At 45.9% G+C, this 17,743-nt stretch overlaps 1 protein-coding gene across 3 annotated transcripts in view; it reads left to right on the top strand.

Moving 5' to 3' along the window:
- Positions 1-17,743, top strand: part of IL11RA (interleukin 11 receptor subunit alpha) — a 213,091-nt gene that overhangs the window by 106,345 nt on the left and 89,003 nt on the right. The window contains exon 1 of one of the 3 annotated variants that reach the window (XM_068252942.1): positions 12,217-12,401. The exons of the other annotated variants lie outside the window; for them this stretch is intronic. The gene's annotated coding sequence lies outside the window, so the exon portion shown is untranslated. Of the gene's footprint in view, positions 1-12,216; positions 12,402-17,743 lie in introns of those variants that run through there. 3 annotated transcript variants of the gene reach the window in all.

Genomic DNA, 17,743 nt, shown 5'->3' with positions numbered 1-17,743 from the left:
ATATAGGAAAACAATACGTACAACACAACACAAACAGTTGGAATTACAGTACTGGTATAGGTCTGATCCTCGTTAGTAACAGACCCCGGTCATCAGTTAGTGTTCTTCCTGTCATGCAGGAACAGACCAATACTAATAATAGTCATGACAATAATAATAGTAATAATGATGGTGCTCTGTCTGTGTGGTTGTGTGTGTGCAGCTTAGCACGGTCTGTGTGGTTGGTTGTGTGTGTGTGTATGAGCAGCATAGCACTATCTCTGTGTGTGTTTGTGCATATGTGTGTGTGCAGCATAGCACTATCAGAGTGTGTGTGTGTGTGTGTGTGTGTGTGTGTGTGTGTGTGTGTGTGTGTGTGTGTGTGTGTGCAGTATAGCACTAGTCTGTGTCTGTCTGTGCATATGTGTGTGTGCAGCATAGCACTATCAGTGTGTGTGTGTGTGTGTGTGTGCTGCATAGCACTATCCGTGTGTGTGTGTAGCATAGCACTATCAGTGTGGCTGTGTGTGTGTGTGTGTGTGTGTGTGTGTGTGTGTGTGTGTGTGCAGTATAGCACTAGTCTGTGTGTGTCTGTGCATATGTGTGTGTGCAGCATAGCACTATCAGTGTGTGTGTGTGTGTGTGTGCAGCATAGCACTATCAGTGTGGCTGTGTGTGTGTGCAGTATAGCACTAGTCTGTGTCTGTCTGTGCATATGTGTGTGTGCAGCATAGCACTATCAGTGTGTGTGTGTGTGTGTGTGTGTGTGTGTGTGTGTGTGTGTGTGTGTGTGTGTGTGTGCTGCATAGCACTATCCGTGTGTGTGTGTAGCATAGCACTATCAGTGTGGCTGTGTGTGTGTGCAGTATAGCACTAGTCTGTGTCTGTCTGTGCATATGTGTGTGTGTGCAGCATAGCACTATCAGTGTGTGTGTGTGTGTGTGTGTGTGTGCAGCATATCACTAACAGTGTGGCTGTGTGTGTGTGTGCAGTATAGCACTAGTCTGTGTCTGTCTGTGCATATGTGTGTGTGCAGCATAGCACTATCAGTGTGTGTGTGTGTGTGTGTGTGTGTGTGTGTGTGTGTGTGTGTGTGTGTGGTGTGTGTGTGTGTGTGTGTGCAGCATAGCACTATCCGTGTGTGTGTGTAGCATAGCACTATCAGTGTGGCTGTGTGTGTGTGTGTGCAGTATAGCACTAGTCTGTGTCTGTCTGTGCATATGTGTGTGTGTGTGCAGCATAGCACTATCAGTGTGTGTGTGTGTGTGTGCAGCATAGCACTATCAGTGTGTGTGTGTGTGTGTGTGTGTGTGTGTGTGTGTGTGTGTGTGTGTGTGTGTGCGCAGCATAGCACTATCAGTGTGTGTGTGTGTAGCATAGCACTAACAGTGTGGCTGTGTGTGTGTGTGTGTGTGTGCAGTATAGCACTAGTCTGTGTCTGTCTGTGCATATGTGTGTGTGCAGCATAGCACTATCAGTGTGTGTGTGTGTGTGTGTGTGTGTGTGTGTGTGTGTGGTGTGTGTGTGTGTGGTGTGTGTGTGTGGTGTGTGTGTGGTGTGTGTGTGTGTGTGTGTGCAGTAGTGCAGTATAGCACTAGTCTGTGTGTGTCTGTGCATATGTGTGTGTGCAGCATAGCACTATCAGTGTGTGCGTGTGTGTGTGTGCAGTATAGCACTAGTCTGTGTCTGTCTGTGCATATGTGTGTGTGCAGCATAGCACTATCAGTGTGTGTGTGTGTGTGTGTGTGCTGCATAGCACTATCCGTGTGTGTGTGTAGCATAGCACTATCAGTGTGGCTGTGTGTGTGTGTGTGTGTGTGTGTGTGTGTGTGTGTGTGTGTGTGTGTGTGTGTGTGTGTGCAGTATAGCACTAGTCTGTGTGTGTCTGTGCATATGTGTGTGTGCAGCATAGCACTATCAGTGTGTGTGTGTGTGTGTGTGCAGCATAGCACTATCAGTGTGGCTGTGTGTGTGTGCAGTATAGCACTAGTCTGTGTCTGTCTGTGCATATGTGTGTGTGCAGCATAGCACTATCAGTGTGTGTGTGTGTGTGTGTGTGTGTGTGTGTGTGTGTGTGTGTGTGTGCTGCATAGCACTATCCGTGTGTGTGTGTAGCATAGCACTATCAGTGTGGCTGTGTGTGTGTGCAGTATAGCACTAGTCTGTGTCTGTCTGTGCATATGTGTGTGTGTGCAGCATAGCACTATCAGTGTGTGTGTGTGTGTGTGTGTGCAGCATATTACTAACAGTGTGGCTGTGTGTGTGTGTGCAGTATAGCACTAGTCTGTGTCTGTCTGTGCATATGTGTGTGTGCAGCATAGCACTATCAGTGTGTGTGTGTGTGTGTGTGTGTGTGTGTGTGTGTGTGTGTGTGTGTGTGTGTGTGGTGTGTGTGTGTGTGTGTGTGCAGCATAGCACTATCCGTGTGTGTGTGTAGCATAGCACTATCAGTGTGGCTGTGTGTGTGTGTGTGCAGTATAGCACTAGTCTGTGTCTGTCTGTGCATATGTGTGTGTGTGTGCAGCATAGCACTATCAGTGTGTGTGTGTGTGTGTGCAGCATAGCACTATCAGTGTGTGTGTGTGTGTGTGTGTGTGTGTGTGTGTGTGTGTGTGTGTGTGCGCAGCATAGCACTATCAGTGTGTGTGTGTGTAGCATAGCACTAACAGTGTGGCTGTGTGTGTGTGTGTGTGTGTGCAGTATAGCACTAGTCTGTGTCTGTCTGTGCATATGTGTGTGTGCAGCATAGCACTATCAGTGTGTGTGTGTGTGTGTGTGTGTGTGTGTGTGTGTGTGTGTGTGTGTGGTGTGTGTGTGTGTGGTGTGTGTGTGTGGTGTGTGTGTGGTGTGTGTGTGTGTGTGTGTGCAGTAGTGCAGTATAGCACTAGTCTGTGTGTGTCTGTGCATATGTGTGTGTGCAGCATAGCACTATCAGTGTGTGCGTGTGTGTGTGTGCAGTATAGCACTAGTCTGTGTCTGTCTGTACATATGTGTGTGTGCAGCATAGCACTATCAGTGTGTGTGTGTGTGTGTGTGTGTGTGCAGCATAACACTATCAGTGTGGCTGTGTGTGTGTGCAGTATAGCACTAGTCTGTGTGTGTCTGTGCATATGTGTGTGTGCAGCATAGCACTATCAGTGTGTGTGTGTGTGTGTGTGTGTGTGTGTGTGTGTGTGTGTGTGCAGTATAGCACTAGTCTGTGTCTGTCTGTACATATGTGTGTGTGCAGCATAGCACTATCAGTGTGTGTGTGTGTGTGTGTGTGTGTGTGTGTGTGTGTGTGTGTGTGTGTGTGTGTGTGTGTGTGTGCAGCATAACACTATCAGTGTGGCTGTGTGTGTGTGCAGTATAGCACTAGTCTGTGTGTGTCTGTGCATATGTGTGTGTGTAGCATAGCACTATCAGTGTGTGTGTGTGTGTGTGTGTGTGTGTGTGTGTGTGTGTGTGTGTGCGTGCAACATAACACTATATCCATGTGTGTGTGTGCAGCATAGCACAATCTGTGTGTGTGTGTCTGAGTATATGTGTGTGCAGCATAGCACTGTCTGTGTGATTGCATGTGTGTGTGCAGCATAGCACCATTTGTGTGGTTGTGTGTGCAGCATAGCACTAGCGTGTGTGTGTGTGTGTGTCTCTGAGTATATGTGTGTGCAGCATAGCACAATCTGTGTGTGTGTGTGTCTGAGTATATGTGTGTGCAGCATAGCACAGTCTGTGTGATTGCATGTGTGTGTGCAGCATAGCACAATCTGTGTGTGTGTGTGTGTGTGTGTGTGTGTGTGTGTGTGTGTGTGTGTGTGAGTATATGTGTGTGCAGCATAGCACGGTCTGTGTGATTGCATGTGTGTGTGCAGCATAGCACTATCTGTGTGTGTGTGTGTGTGTGCAGCATAGCACTAGTGTGTGTGTGTGCGCAGCTAAGCACTATCTGTGTGGTTGCGTGTGTGTGTGTGTGTGTGTGTGTGTGTGCAGCATAGCATGAATGTCTGTGTATGTGTGTGTGCAGCATAGAACTATCTGTGTCTGTGTGTGTGTGTGTGCGCGCAGCATAGCATTAGCTGTATGTTTGTGTGTGCAACAGGCAGTGTGTTTGTGAGTGCACACTGTATCACTATTAGTATATGTACACCAGTCTGTGTGTAGTATAGATATATCAGTGTGCATATAGCACAACAGTGACTGTGCTGTGTAGGATGATCAATATGCGTGTGTCTGTGTGTGTTATAGCAGTATCTACTATGAGTAGTATAGCAGTGTGTACTGTATGTACTACAGCGGTGTGTGTAGTACAGCCGTATGTATTGTGTGTTCAGTAAAGCTATATGCAGTGTATCTGTACTGTATATACACACTATAGTGTGTAGTATAGCAGTGTTTGTATTGTAACAGTCTGTGTAGTATGTTTGCATGTAGTATAGCAGTGTGTGTGGTATATGTGGGGGTGATCAATGAGATGAAAATTGTCCCAAAATTATGCAAAATGTTATGCAAACATATGCTGCTTGAAAAAGGACCAATCAATTTAAACGTGGGTTTTAAGGGCAACTGAAGTGAGGGGTATATGGCAGCTGCCATATTTATTTCGTTTTAAGAAATACCAGTTGCCTAACTATCCTGCCGATCCTCTGCCTCTATTACTTTCAGCCATAGACCCTGAACAAGCATGCAGCAGATCAGGTGTTTCTGACATTGTCAGATCTGACAAGATTAGCTGCATGCTTGTTTCTGGTGTGATTCAGACACTACTGCAGCCAAATAGATCAGCAGGGCTGCCAGGCAACTGGTATTGTTTAAAAGTAAATCAATATGGCAGCCTCCATATACCTCTCACTACAGTTGTCCTTTAAATTGATTGATCCATTTTCAAACTGCATACATTTGCATAAATCTGCATCAACTCAGAACAATTTGCATATATGATCATCCCTGTATAGGTGTGTAGTATATGTGTACAGTGTGCATAGTATAGCAGTTTGTATGTATTATATTATAGCAGTAAGTGCAATATAGCAGAGTGTATAGTGTGTGTAGAAGTACAGAAGTGTGTAGACTAGGGGCTCGATTCACAAAGTGGTGCTAACCCAGTTAGAGACTTTAGGCATGATAACCATTGCACCACGCTGGTGAAAAGCCAGTTTAGGGGCTCGATTCACCAAGCGGTGCAAAGTGTTAGCACCGTGGTGAAAAGGCCCTTATCACGCCTAAACTCAGTTTAGGCATGATAAGAAGGGCTTCGCGCGAAGTTACCGCGCGTACGCGCGTTCGCGCGTACGCGCGTAAGTGCGCGCGCAGCACCCGACGCTTCGCGCGAAGCTCCCATTAAACCCTATGGGACTTTCGCGCGAAGAGCAGGAAAAAGCGGTGATAACTCAGTGGTGAAAAGGTCATCACGCCTAAAGTCCTTTAGGCGTGATAACTGAGTTATCACCGCTTGGTGAATCGAGGCCTAGGCGTGATAAGTTTAGGTGTGATAAGTTTAGGTGTGATAAGTTTAGGCATGCTAAGTTTATATAAGTGTAGATAGCGTGCAAAGTTCCGCACACAAAGCAGCGCCATTAAGCTCCATGTGAAGTGCACCAGACTTTGCTAGCGCTAAACTTTTGATCAGCTGTGCACTGCGGTGCTAACGCAGTTGGTGCTTAAACTTATCATGCCTAAACTTATCACACCTAAACTTATCATGCCTAAACTTATCACACCTAAACTTATCACACCTAAACTTATCATGCCTAAACTGAGTTTAGGCGTGATAAAGGGCTTTTCACCAGCGTGCTAACTGTTAGCACAGCTTTGTGAATCAGGCCCATGGTCTGTGTAGCAGTGTGTAGTAAATCAGTGTGTAATATAGCACTGTGTGTGTAGCAGTGTTTATAGCATAGCAGTGTGTAGTACATTAGCAGTGTGTAGTACAGAAGTGTGTGTCTGTTGCAGTGTGTAGAGTATGTTTGTAGTTCAGATGTATGTAGCAGTGTGTAGTGTTTGTGCGTAGTACAGAAGTGTGTAGTGTGTGTGTGTGTGTAGTAAAGCAGTGTGTGTAGAGAGAGTGTGCAGCACAGTGTGTGTGTGTGTATAGCAGTGTGTAGTACAGGGTGTGTGTGCCTGTGTAGTATAGCAGTGTGTGTGTAGAGTATAGCGCAGTGTGTGTAGTATAGCAGCCTGTAGAGCGTGCAGCGTTCTGTAGTACAGTGTGTGTGTGTGTATAGTATAGTAGTGTGTGTGTGTGTGTGTAGTGTGTGTGTGTATATTATGCAGTGTGTGTGTGTGTGTGTTAAGAGAGAGTGTAGCAGTGTGTGTAGTATAGTAGTGTGTAGAGTGTGCAGCAGTGTGTGTGTGTGTGTAGCAGTGTGTGTAGCAGTGTGTGTGTTGAGAGTGTAGCACAGTGTGTGTAGTATAGCAGTGTGTGTGTGTGTGTGTGTGTGTGTATTATGCAGTGTGTGTGTTGAGAGTGTAGCACAGTGTGTGTAGTATAGCAGTGTGTAGAGTGTGTGTGTTTGTATTATGCAGTGTGTATGTTGAGAGAGTGTGTAGCACAGTGTGTGTAGTATAGCAGTGTGTAGAGTGTGTGTCTGTGTGTGTGTATTATGCAGTGTGTGTGTGTGTGTTGAGATTGTAGCATAGTGTGTGTAGTATAGTAGTGTGTAGCAGTGTGTAGTGTGTGTAGCAGTGTGTGTGTAGCAGTGTGTGTGTGTGTATTATGCAGTGTGTATGTGTGTGTTTAGAGTGTAGCACAGTGTGTGTAGTATAGCAGTGTGTAGAGTGTGTGTGTGTGTGTATTATGCAGTGTGTGTGTGTTGAGATTGTAGCACAGTGTGTGTAGTATAGTAGTGTGTAGCAGTGTGTAGAGTGTGTGTGTGTGTTATGCAGTGTGTGTGTGTGTGTGTTTGTGTTGAGAGTGTAGCACAGTGTGTGTAGTATAGCAGTGTGTAGCGTGTGTGTGTATTATGCAGTGTGTAAGAGAGTGTGTAGCACAGTGTGTGTAGTATAGCAGTGTGTAGAGTGTGTGTGTGTGTATTATGCAGTGTGTGTGTTTTGAGAGTGTAGCACAGTGTGTGTAGTATAGTAGTGTATAGCAGTGTGTAGTGTGTGTGTGTGTTGAGAGAGAGTGTAGCACAGTGTGTGTAGTATAGCAGTGTGTAGAGTGTGTGTGTGTGTATTATGCAGTGCGTGTGTGTCTGTGTAGTGTAGAGTGTGTGTGTATTATGCAGTATGTGTGTGTGTTGAGAGAGAGTGTAGCACAGTGTGTGTAGTATAGTAGTGTTCAGCAGTATGGCCTAGTGCACACCAGAGCAGTTCCGCTGCGGTTTGCGATCCGCTTGCGGGTGCGGATCCGCTAGGGTAATGTATTTCAATGGGCTGGTGCTCACCAGAGCGGGAGGCGTTTTGCAGAAACGCATACTCCCGGGCTGCTGCAGATTTTGGATTGCGGAGGCGTTTCTGCCTCAATGTTAAGTATAGGAAAAACGCAAACCGCTCTGAAAAACGTCTCTTCAGAGCGGTTTGCCAGGCGTTTTTTGTTACAGTAGCTGTTCAGTAACAGCTTTAAGCTGGCCACTAACGGTCCAATTTCTAGCGAAAAATCGTTCGAGCGATCAGAAATTCTGATCGGATTGGTTGTAAATAATCTCCATTGGTGGACACAATCGATTATGAACGAGTGAAAAAAATGTCGCCCGAATGAATTTTCGTCGAACGAAAATTTGGATTTTCTTGGTGGTCGTGATAGATAGGAAGCAATGATTGGTTAGTTGATGGTGTAGTGAACGATTTTTCGTCCGATCAGAATTTCTGATCGCTCGAACGATTTTTCGCTAGAAATTGGACCGTTAGTGGCCAGCTTTACTGTAACAATACATGAAATCTACTACACCAAAAACGCTTCCCAAAACCGCAAAATGCTAGCTGAAACGCTACAGAAAAAGAAGAAAAAGCGTTTCGAAATCTGCTAGCATTTTGCGGATCTGCTAGCGGTTTTTGGTGTGCACCAGGCCCATGTGTGCGTGCGTGCGTGCGTGTGTTTGTGTGTGTGTAATATAGCAGTGTGTAGTATAGCAGTGTGCAGCAGTATGTGTGTGTGTGTGTGTAATATAGCAGTGTGTAGTATAGCAGTGTGCAGCAGTATGTGTGTGTGTGTAATATAGCAGTGTGTAGCAGTATGTGTGTGTGTAGCAGTATGTGTGTGTGTAATATAGCAGTGTGTAGCAGTATGTGTGTGTGTGTGTGTAGCAGTATGTGTGTATGTGTGTGTGTGTAATATAGCAGTGTGTAGCAGTATGTGTGTGTAGCAGTGTGTGTGTGTAATATAGCAGTGTGTAGCAGTATGTGTGTGTGTGTAGCAGTGTGTGTGTGTGTGTGTGTGTGTAATATAGCAGTGTGTAGCAGTGTGTGTGTGTGTGTGTGTGTGTAGCAGTATGAGTGTGTGTGTGTGTGTGTAATATAGCAGTGTGTAGCAGTGTGTGTGTGTGTGTAATATAGCAGTGTGTAGCAGTATGTGTGTGTGCAGCAGTGTGTGTGTGTAATATAGCAGTGTGTAGCAGTATGTGTGTGTGTGTAGCAGTGTGTGTGTGTGTGTAGCAGTGTGTGTGTAATATAGCAGTGTGTAGCAGTATGTGTGTGTGTGTGTGTAGCAGTATGAGTGTGTGTGTGTGTGTAATATAGCAGTGTGTAGCAGTATGGGTGTGTGTGTGTGTGTGTGTGTGTGTGTGTGTGTGTGTAATATAGCAGTGTGTAGCAGTATGTGTGTGTGCAGCAGTGTGTGTGTGTAATATAGCAGTGTGTAGCAGTATGTGTGTGTGTGTGTAGCAGTGTGTGTGTGTGTGTAGCAGTGTGTGTGTGTGTGTAGCAGTGTGTGTGTGTGTAGCAGTGTGTGTGTAATATAGCAGTGTGTAGCAGTATGTGTGTGTGTAGCAGTATGAGTGTGTGTGTGTAACATAGCAGTGTGTAGCAGTATGTGTGTGTGTGTGTGTGTGTGTGTGTGTGTGTGTGTAATAAAGGCAGTGTGTAGCAGTATGTGTGTGTGTAGCAGTGTGTGTGTGTAATATAGCAGTGTGTAGCAGTATGTGTGTGTGTAGCAGTAGGAGTGTGTGTGTGTGTGTAATATAGCAGTGTGTAGCAGTATGTGTGTGTGTGTGTGTGTGTGTGTGTGTGTGTAATATAGCAGTGTGTAGCAGTATGTGTGTGTAGCAGTATGTGTGTGTGTGTGTGTGTGTGTGTGTATACAGGTGTGTGTTTGTAATATAGCAGTGTGTGTGTGTGTGTGGTTAGCAGTGTGTGTGTGTGTGTAATATAGCAGTGTGTAGCAGTATGTGTGTGTGCAGCAGTGTGTGTGTGTGTAATATAGCAGTGTGTAGCAGTATGTGTGTGTGTATAGCAGTGTGTGTGTGTAGCAGTATGTGTGTGTGTGTGTGTGTGTGTGTGTATAGGTGTGTGTGTGTAATAGAGCAGTGTGTGTGTGTGTGTATAGCAGTGTGTGTGTGTAGCAGTATGGGTGTGTGTGTGTGTGTGTGTGTAATATAGCAGTGTGAGTGTGTAGCAGAGCAGTGTGTGTGTATATAGCAGTGTGTGTGTGTGTGTGTGTGTGTATAGCAGTGTGTGTGTGTGTGTGTGTAATATAGCAGTGTGTAGCAGTATGTGTGTGTGCAGCAGTGTGTATGTAATATAGCAGTGTGTAGCAGTATGTGTGTGTATATAGGTGTGTGTGTGTAATATAGCAGTGTGAGTGTGTAGCAGAGCAGTGTGTGTGTGTGTGTATAGCAGTGTGTGTGTATAGCAGTGTGTGTGTATAGCAGGGGTGTGTATAGCAGGGGTGTGTATAGCAGTGTGTGTGTGTGTGTGTGTGTGTGTGTGTGTGTGTGTGTGTGTGTATAGGTGTGTGTGTGTAATATAGCAGTGTGAGTGTGTAGCAGAGCAGTGCGTGTGTGTATATATAGCAGTGTGTGTGTATAGCAGTGTGTGTGTGTGTGTGTATAGGTGTGTGTGTGTAATATAGCAGTGTGAGTGTGTAGCAGAGCAGTGTGTGTGTGTGTATAGCAGTGTGTGTGTATAGCAGTGTGTGTGTGTATAGCAGTGTGTGTGTGTATAGGTGTGTGTGTGTAATATAGCAGCGTGAGTGTGTAGCAGAGCAGTGTGTGTGTGTGTGTATAGCAGTGTGTGTGTATAGCAGTGTGTGTGTACAGTATAGCAGTGTGTGTGTGTGTGTATAGGTGTGTGTGTGTAATATAGCAGTGCGAGTGTGTAGCAGAGCAGTGTGTGTGTGTGTATAGCAGTGTGTGTGTATAGCAGTGTGTGTGTGTGTATAGGTGTGTGTGTGTGTAATATAGCAGTGTGAGTGTGTAGCAGAGCAGTGTGTGTGTGTATATATAGCAGTGTGTGTGTATAGCAGTGTGTGTGTGTGTGTGTGTGTGTGTATAGGTGTGTGTGTGTAATATAGCAGTGTGAGTGTGTAGCAGAGCAGTGTGTGTGTGTATATAGCAGTGTGTGTGTATAGCAGTGTGTGTGTGTGTGTGTGTGTAATATAGCAGTGTGAGTGTGTAGCAGAAGAGTGTGTGTGTGTGTGTGTGTATAGCAGTGTGTGTGTACAGTATAGCAGTGTGTGTGTGTGTGTGTGTGTGTAATATAGCAGTGTGAGTGTGTAGCAGAGCAGTGTGTGTGTACAGTATAGCAGTGTGTGTGTGTGTGTGTGTATAGGTGTGTGTGTGTAATATAGCAGTGTGAGTGTGTAGCAGAAGAGTGTGTGTGTGTGTGTGTGTGTGTATAGCAGTGTGTGTGTACAGTATAGCAGTGTGTGTGTGTGTGTGTATAGGTGTGTGTGTGTGTAATATAGCAGTGTGAGTGTGTAGCAGAGCAGTGTGTGTGTGTGTGTGTGTGTATAGGTGTGTGTGTGTAATATAGCAGTGTGAGTGTGTAGCAGAGCAGTGCGTGTGTGTGTATATAGCAGTGTGTGTGTATAGCAGTGTGTGTGTGTGTGTGTATAGGTGTGTGTGTGTAATATAGCAGTGTGAGTGTGTAGCAGAGCAGTGTGTGTGTGTGTATAGCAGTGTGTGTGTATAGCAGTGTGTGTGTGTATAGCAGTGTGTGTGTGTATAGGTGTGTGTGTGTAATATAGCAGCGTGAGTGTGTAGCAGAGCAGTGTGTGTGTGTGTATAGCAGTGAGTGTGTATAGCAGTGTGTGTGTACAGTATAGCAGTGTGTGTGTGTGTGTGTGTATAGGTGTGTGTGTGTAATATAGCAGTGCGAGTGTGTAGCAGAGCAGTGTGTGTGTGTGTATAGCAGTGTGTGTGTATGTATAGGTGTGTGTGTGTGTAATATAGCAGTGTGAGTGTGTAGCAGAGCAGTGTGTGTGTGTATATATAGCAGTGTGTGTGTATAGCAGTGTGTGTGTGTGTGTGTGTATAGGTGTGTGTGTGTAATATAGCAGTGTGAGTGTGTAGCAGAGCAGTGTGTGTGTGTATATAGCAGTGTGTGTGTATATCAGTGTGTGTGTGTGTGTGTGTGTGTGTGTGTGTGTATAGGTGTGTGTGTGTAATATAGCAGTGTGAGTGTGTAGCAGAAGAGTGTGTGTGTGTGTGTGTATAGCAGTGTGTGTGTACAGTATAGCAGTGTGTGTGTGTGTGTGTGTGTAATATAGCAGTGTGAGTGTGTAGCAGAGCAGTGTGTGTGTGTATATATAGCAGTGTGTGTGTATAGCAGTGTGTGTGTGTGTGTGTGTATAGGTGTGTGTGTGTAATATAGCAGTGTGAGTGTGTAGCAGAGCAGTGTGTGTGTGTATATAGCAGTGTGTGTGTATAGCAGTGTGTGTGTGTGTGTGTGTGTGTGTGTATAGGTGTGTGTGTGTAATATAGCAGTGTGAGTGTGTAGCAGAAGAGTGTGTGTGTGTGTGTATAGCAGTGTGTGTGTACAGTATAGCAGTGTGTGTGTGTGTGTGTGTGTAATATAGCAGTGTGAGTGTGTAGCAGAGCAGTGTGTGTGTACAGTATAGCAGTGTGTGTGTGTGTGTGTGTGTGTGTGTGTGTGTATAGGTGTGTGTGTGTAATATAGCAGTGTGAGTGTGTAGCAGAGCAGTGTGTGTGTAATATAGCAGTGTGTAGCAGTATTTGTGTGTAGCAGTATGTATGTGTGTGAGTGTGTAGCAGAGCAGTGTGTGTTGGAGGAGGGGCTGGGCAGCTCTCCCCCCGTGTCTGTGCATTGCTGCTGCTGCTCCCCCCTGTGCACCTCTGCCGGGCTCTGGCGCTTGGCTGGGGCCCAGGGGCTGGATTCAGGTTTCAGTTGCAGGGAGGGGGGTTTGGCAGCCGGGCTCTCCTCTCTCATATTTCTATTTTCCTTCCCTCTCTCCGAGTTCCTCCAGCATTTTCCAACACAGGAGCGGCGCTGAGCGGCTGCGGATCCGCTAGGATGAGCTGCGGGGACTGCGCTGCGGGGAGGTGAAGGTAAGCGGACCTGTCTGCAGCTGGGGGGGAGGGCAGTGCTGGGGGGGACACAGGCTACAGGGGGGCTCCGCAGACACTGCAGTCTAGAGAAAAGAGATTCCTATGGAAATCTTCAGTCTGAGATCCCGGGCACGACTCCGACCAATCGCCGATTTCTCTGGATATTCGCAGCTGTCCGTCTCTCAGATTCGCCACCACAACTTCTCTCCAACTTTTCCCAAACTTTTTCCTTCCTGCGGAACCTCCGAAGACCCCTCTGCAGCCCCCTCTGTGCTGGATCATCTCTGCCACCAATGTGATCATGTCATTGCTTGTCACCCCTTGTCCCCTCCTCTGATCATCCAAGCATGCTGGCCACACACACAGCAATCCGATACTTGGTCTCTAACCAATATATGTGGGGTAGGAGGGCTCTCTGTTCAAGGTCCTTACACACATCAGACCAACATTTTCTGGAAAGAACTTTAATAGATCATTGTTTCTCGATTACCCCATCTTTACACGACCAATCGTTATATGGTACACATGATGAGCGAGTTCTGCGCGTTGCATGCTACAATCGTTTTTCATCAGGCAATCAACGGTGCACGTTTCCGAGTAGCAACGACTGTCGGCTGACAGAACGGTTGATTCCAGATATCGGTAGTTTCTTGGCATCGTTGTACGTCAGTTGGAGTTATTTTATGAACTATTGTCAGTCGTTTTTACAGGCTCTGCAACAATTTTAATTGAATGTGTGTGTAGGTAAGGCATTAGTGTCACATTATATAGGGTTTACTATGGCAATAAATATGATATAAACAGTCTGTTTAATCCCTTACGGTCACTTTCAATCTCATATAAAGCGAGCAGTTGGCGTATGAAACCGACAGAAAGCTATTAGACAATATCCCCGAAAAACTTGATTGGATCGTACATAGATTGGGAATAAGATTTGTATTTTATACTTTCTAAAAACTTTTGTCTGTGGTGAGTTATCCACTGCGATTTTCACGCATTGTGTAGCGACTGGCCGACTAGTCTGAATTGTCTGGCGATAACCTGATAGATGGATTTGCGTTTTAGCGGCAGAACTTGCTATACACAAGTCGATATTTTAAAAAATCGGTGATGGAGTAGTAGTGGCCGATGTCCTGCCTGGCACCACTGGATCTGGCGAAATCAATTGCGCCCCTATTGCTGCTGGCGTTTTACCGTTTGATGCAGCGCAAATCTGTGCTGCTGACAGTCCCCTGCTGCTCCTCCCCGAACAGCTTCAGGAAAATGTATCGACACGCACAATCGCTTCACCATCAAGAATTGGTCAAAAATGTTGGTGGAAGACTCAAATAACGTATGCAGCAGAAGTCTTCCCCTGCCTATCAATGCCTGTTATCACAGCAGGGGTGTATCTAAACCTCAGTCCCAAAGTCAGTGTAAACTCTCTCTATAATTTACAGCGATTTCACTACATGAAAGGTTGGTTTCAGTGATATATTTCAAATCCTATTATAAGCAATGGAATTGATATAATGAAGGAGGGGAATTGATATAATGAATTTTGTGGCCAACAATTTTTGGAAGCTATACTATCTATACTGATACCTGTGTGCTAATAAATCTGCTTTCTCCAGTATGTGCAGTATAGGCTGTTACTCTATGCCCGTACTGATAGTAAACTAGCTGCAGTGTGTACTGATCTCTGCTACCTCCAGTATGTGCAGTATAAGCTGTTACTCTGTGCCTGTACTGATAGTAAACTAGCTGCAGTGTGTGCTGGTCTCTGCTACCTCCAGTATGTACAGTATAAGCTGTTACTCTGTGCCTGCACTGATAGTAAACTAGCTGCAGTGTGTGCTGATCTCTGCTACCTCCAGTATGTACAGTATAAGCTGTTACTCTGTGCCTGTAGTGATAGTAAACTAGCTGCAGTATGTGCTGATCTCTGCCACATCCAATATGTACAGTATAGGCTGTTACTCTGTGCCTGTACTGATAGTAAACCAGCTGCAGTGTGTGCTGATTTCTACTGCCTCCAGTATGTGCCGTATAAGCTGTTACTCTGTGCCTGTACTGATAGTAAACTAGCTGCAGCATGTGCTGATCTCTGCCACCTCCAGTATGTACAGTATAAGCTGTTACTCTGTGTCTGTATTGATAGTAAACTAGCTGCAGTGTATGATTATCTCTGCTACCTCCAGTATGTACAGTATAAGCTGTTACTCTGTGCCTGTACTGATAGTAAACTAGCTGCAGTGTATGATGATCTCTGCTACCTCCAGTATGTACAGTATATGCTGTTACTCTGTGCCTGTACTGATAGTAAACTAGCTGCAGTGTGTACTGATCTCTGCTACCTCCAGTATGTACAGTATAAGCTGTTACTCTGTGCCTGTACTGATAGTAAACTAGCTGCAGTGTGTACTGATCTCTGCTACCCCCAGTATGTACGGTATAAGCTGTTACTCTGTGCCTGTACTGATAGTAAACTAGCTGCAGTGTATGATGATCTCTGCTACCTCCAGTATGTACAGTATAAGCTGTTACTCTGCATCTGTACTGATAATAAACTAGCTGCAGTGTGTGCTGATCTCTGCTACCTCCCTCTAGTATGTACAGTATAAGCTGTTACTCTGTGCCTGTACTGATAGTAAACTAGCTGCAGTGTGTACTGATCTCTGCTACCTCCAGTATGTACAGTATAAGCTGTTACTCTGTGCCTGTACTGATAGTAAACTAGCTGCAGTGTATGATGATCTCTGCTACCTCCAGTATGTACAGTATAAGCTGTTACTCTGTGCCTGTACTGATAGTAAACAAGCTGCAGTGTATGATGATCTCTGCTACCTCCGGTATGTACAGTATACGCTGTTACTCTGTGCCTGTACTGATAGTAAACTAGCTGCAGCATGTGCTGCTCTCTGCTACCTCCAGTATGTACAGTATAAGCTGTTACTCTGTGCCTGTACTGATAGTAAACTAGCTGCAGTGTATGATGATCTCTGCTACCTCCAGTATGTACAGTATAAGCTGTTACTCTGTGCCTGTACTGATAGTAAACTAGCTGCAGTGTATGATGATCTCTGCTACCTCCGGTATGTACAGTATACGCTGTTACTCTGTGCCTGTACTGATAGTAAACTAGCTGCAGCATGTGCTGCTCTCTGCTACCTCCAGTATGTACAGTATAAGCTGTTACTCTGTGCCTGTACGGATAGTGAACTAGCTGCAGTGTGTGCTGATCTCTGCTGCCTCTAGTCTGTACAGTATAAGCTGTTACTCTGTGCCTGTACTGATAGTAAACTAGCTGCAGTGCGTGCTGATCTCTGCTGCCTCCAGTATGTACAGTATAAGTTGTTACTCTGTGCCTGTACTGATAGTAAACTAGCTGCAGTGTGTGCTGATCTCTGCTGCCTTCAGTATGTACAGTATAAGCTGTTACTCTGTGCCTGTACTGATAGTAAACTAGCTGCAGTGTGTGCTGATCTCTGCTGCCTTCAGTATGTACAGTATAAGCTGTTACTCTGTGCCTGTACTGATAGTAAACTAGCTGCAGTGTGTGCTGATCTCTGCTGCCTTCAGTATGTACAGTATAAGCTGTTACTCTGTGCCTGTACTGATAGTAAACTAGCTGCAGTGTGTGCTGATCTCTGCTGCCTCCAGTATGTACAGTGTAAGTTGTTACTCTGTGCCTGTACTGATAGTAAACTAGCTGCAGTGTGTGCTGATCTCTGCTGCCTCCAGTATGTACAGTATAAGCTGTTACTCTGTGCCTGTACTGATAGTACACTAGCTGCAGTGTGTGCTGATCTCTGCTACCTCCAGTATGTACAGTATAAGCTATTACTCTTGCCTATACAGATAGTAATGCTGTAGAAATGCACACACGGAAGGGCACATTTTCACTGGGAGGGGGAGGGCAACGCCGGGGGTTCTGTCTCTGGTCCCAATATCGCAAGCCATTGCCGACACGCTCCCGATGAAGCACATCGTCCGCCACATGCAGCCAGTCTCTACCCAAAATTGGTCCCATTGTCGATCAGCATGCTCTTAGCAGCACCATTTTTATCGGATTGGAGAATAATTAGCGGAGTGGAGTGATGTACGTCTTACAACACGTGCTGTACATTCTCTGTCATACCTGTGCAGATCTTATCACCACTGAGTCAGGCATACAGACCACTCAGGAGTCATTCCTCAGTGTAAACAATGTTAGTCACATGCCAGCATTTTAAAACTGTCATGAAAGCCCCATTGATCAGAATCTCATATGAAACCACTTAACCAACAAAGTACCCATGAAGGGGCCCAGAAGCGGTGGGATGGTTTTTTGCAAAGGATTGTATTTTTGATAAGCTCATTCAGAATAAACTAAAAGATTGTATTTAACCCATCCACAGCATTAAGGCCTCTTTCACACTCGGACGTTTGCGACAAGTGAGTGATGCCACGTTAAAGTCACAATGTAAATTACAACGCGACACCCCCAAAAAGTCGTAATGGAACTTAATGCCCCATTACGGTTGCATACAGTAGGCATAAAGGCAATAAAAAGTATGTTTCCAAGTCATTACTGAGCATGTGCAAACAGTCTAACGCAGCTAATAGCGTGTATAACGCACTGCATGCAGCACTTTCACCTAACCTGCAGCGTTAAGTCACCAACGCAACGTGTGCACTGTGAACAGGTCATTGATTTTTCATTGGAGTGAGTTATTCTGCGTTAAATTGTGTTTTAACGTGCGACTTTTAACGTCACACTGGGAAAGAGGCCTTAAAGAGGAACTGTAACGACAAAACGGCCCCGGGGGGGTACTCACCTCGGGTGGGGGAAGCCTCAGGATCCTAATGAGGCTTCCCACGCCGTCCTGCGTCCCTCGGGGGTCTCGCTGTAGCCCTCCGTACAGCCGTGACGCAATATTTACCTTCCTGGCTCCTGCGCAGGCGCTCTGATGGCTGTCGGCGCCGAAGTAGGCGGAAATACCCGATCGCCGTCGGGTCCGCTCTACTGCGCAGGCGCAAGTTTCCGGCGCCTGCGCAGTAGAGCGGACCCGACTGAGATCGGGTATTTCCGTCTATTTCCGTGCCGAAAGCAGCCACAGCGCCCCCGCTGGAGCCAGCAAAGGTAAAAATTGAAGCTACAGTTGGGCCTGTCGCCGGCTGTACGGAGGGCTGCAGCGAGACCCCCGTGGGACAGAGGACGGCGTGGGAAGCCTCATTAGGATCCGGAGGCTTCCCCCACCCGAGGTGAGTACCCCCCAGGGGAGGTTTTTGTTGTTACAGAGTCTCTTTAATGATCCAAATGACTCCTGATATTGGAACCAGTTGCTGCTGTACCTTTGAAAATGCATCTTGCCAATTAA

This window comes from Hyperolius riggenbachi, chromosome 1 (genome assembly GCF_040937935.1).
Source record: "Hyperolius riggenbachi isolate aHypRig1 chromosome 1, aHypRig1.pri, whole genome shotgun sequence".
Taxonomy (NCBI): domain Eukaryota; kingdom Metazoa; phylum Chordata; class Amphibia; order Anura; family Hyperoliidae; genus Hyperolius; species Hyperolius riggenbachi.
Note: the sequence above shows the minus strand (reverse complement) of the source record. Positions and strands in the feature narration are given on the sequence as shown.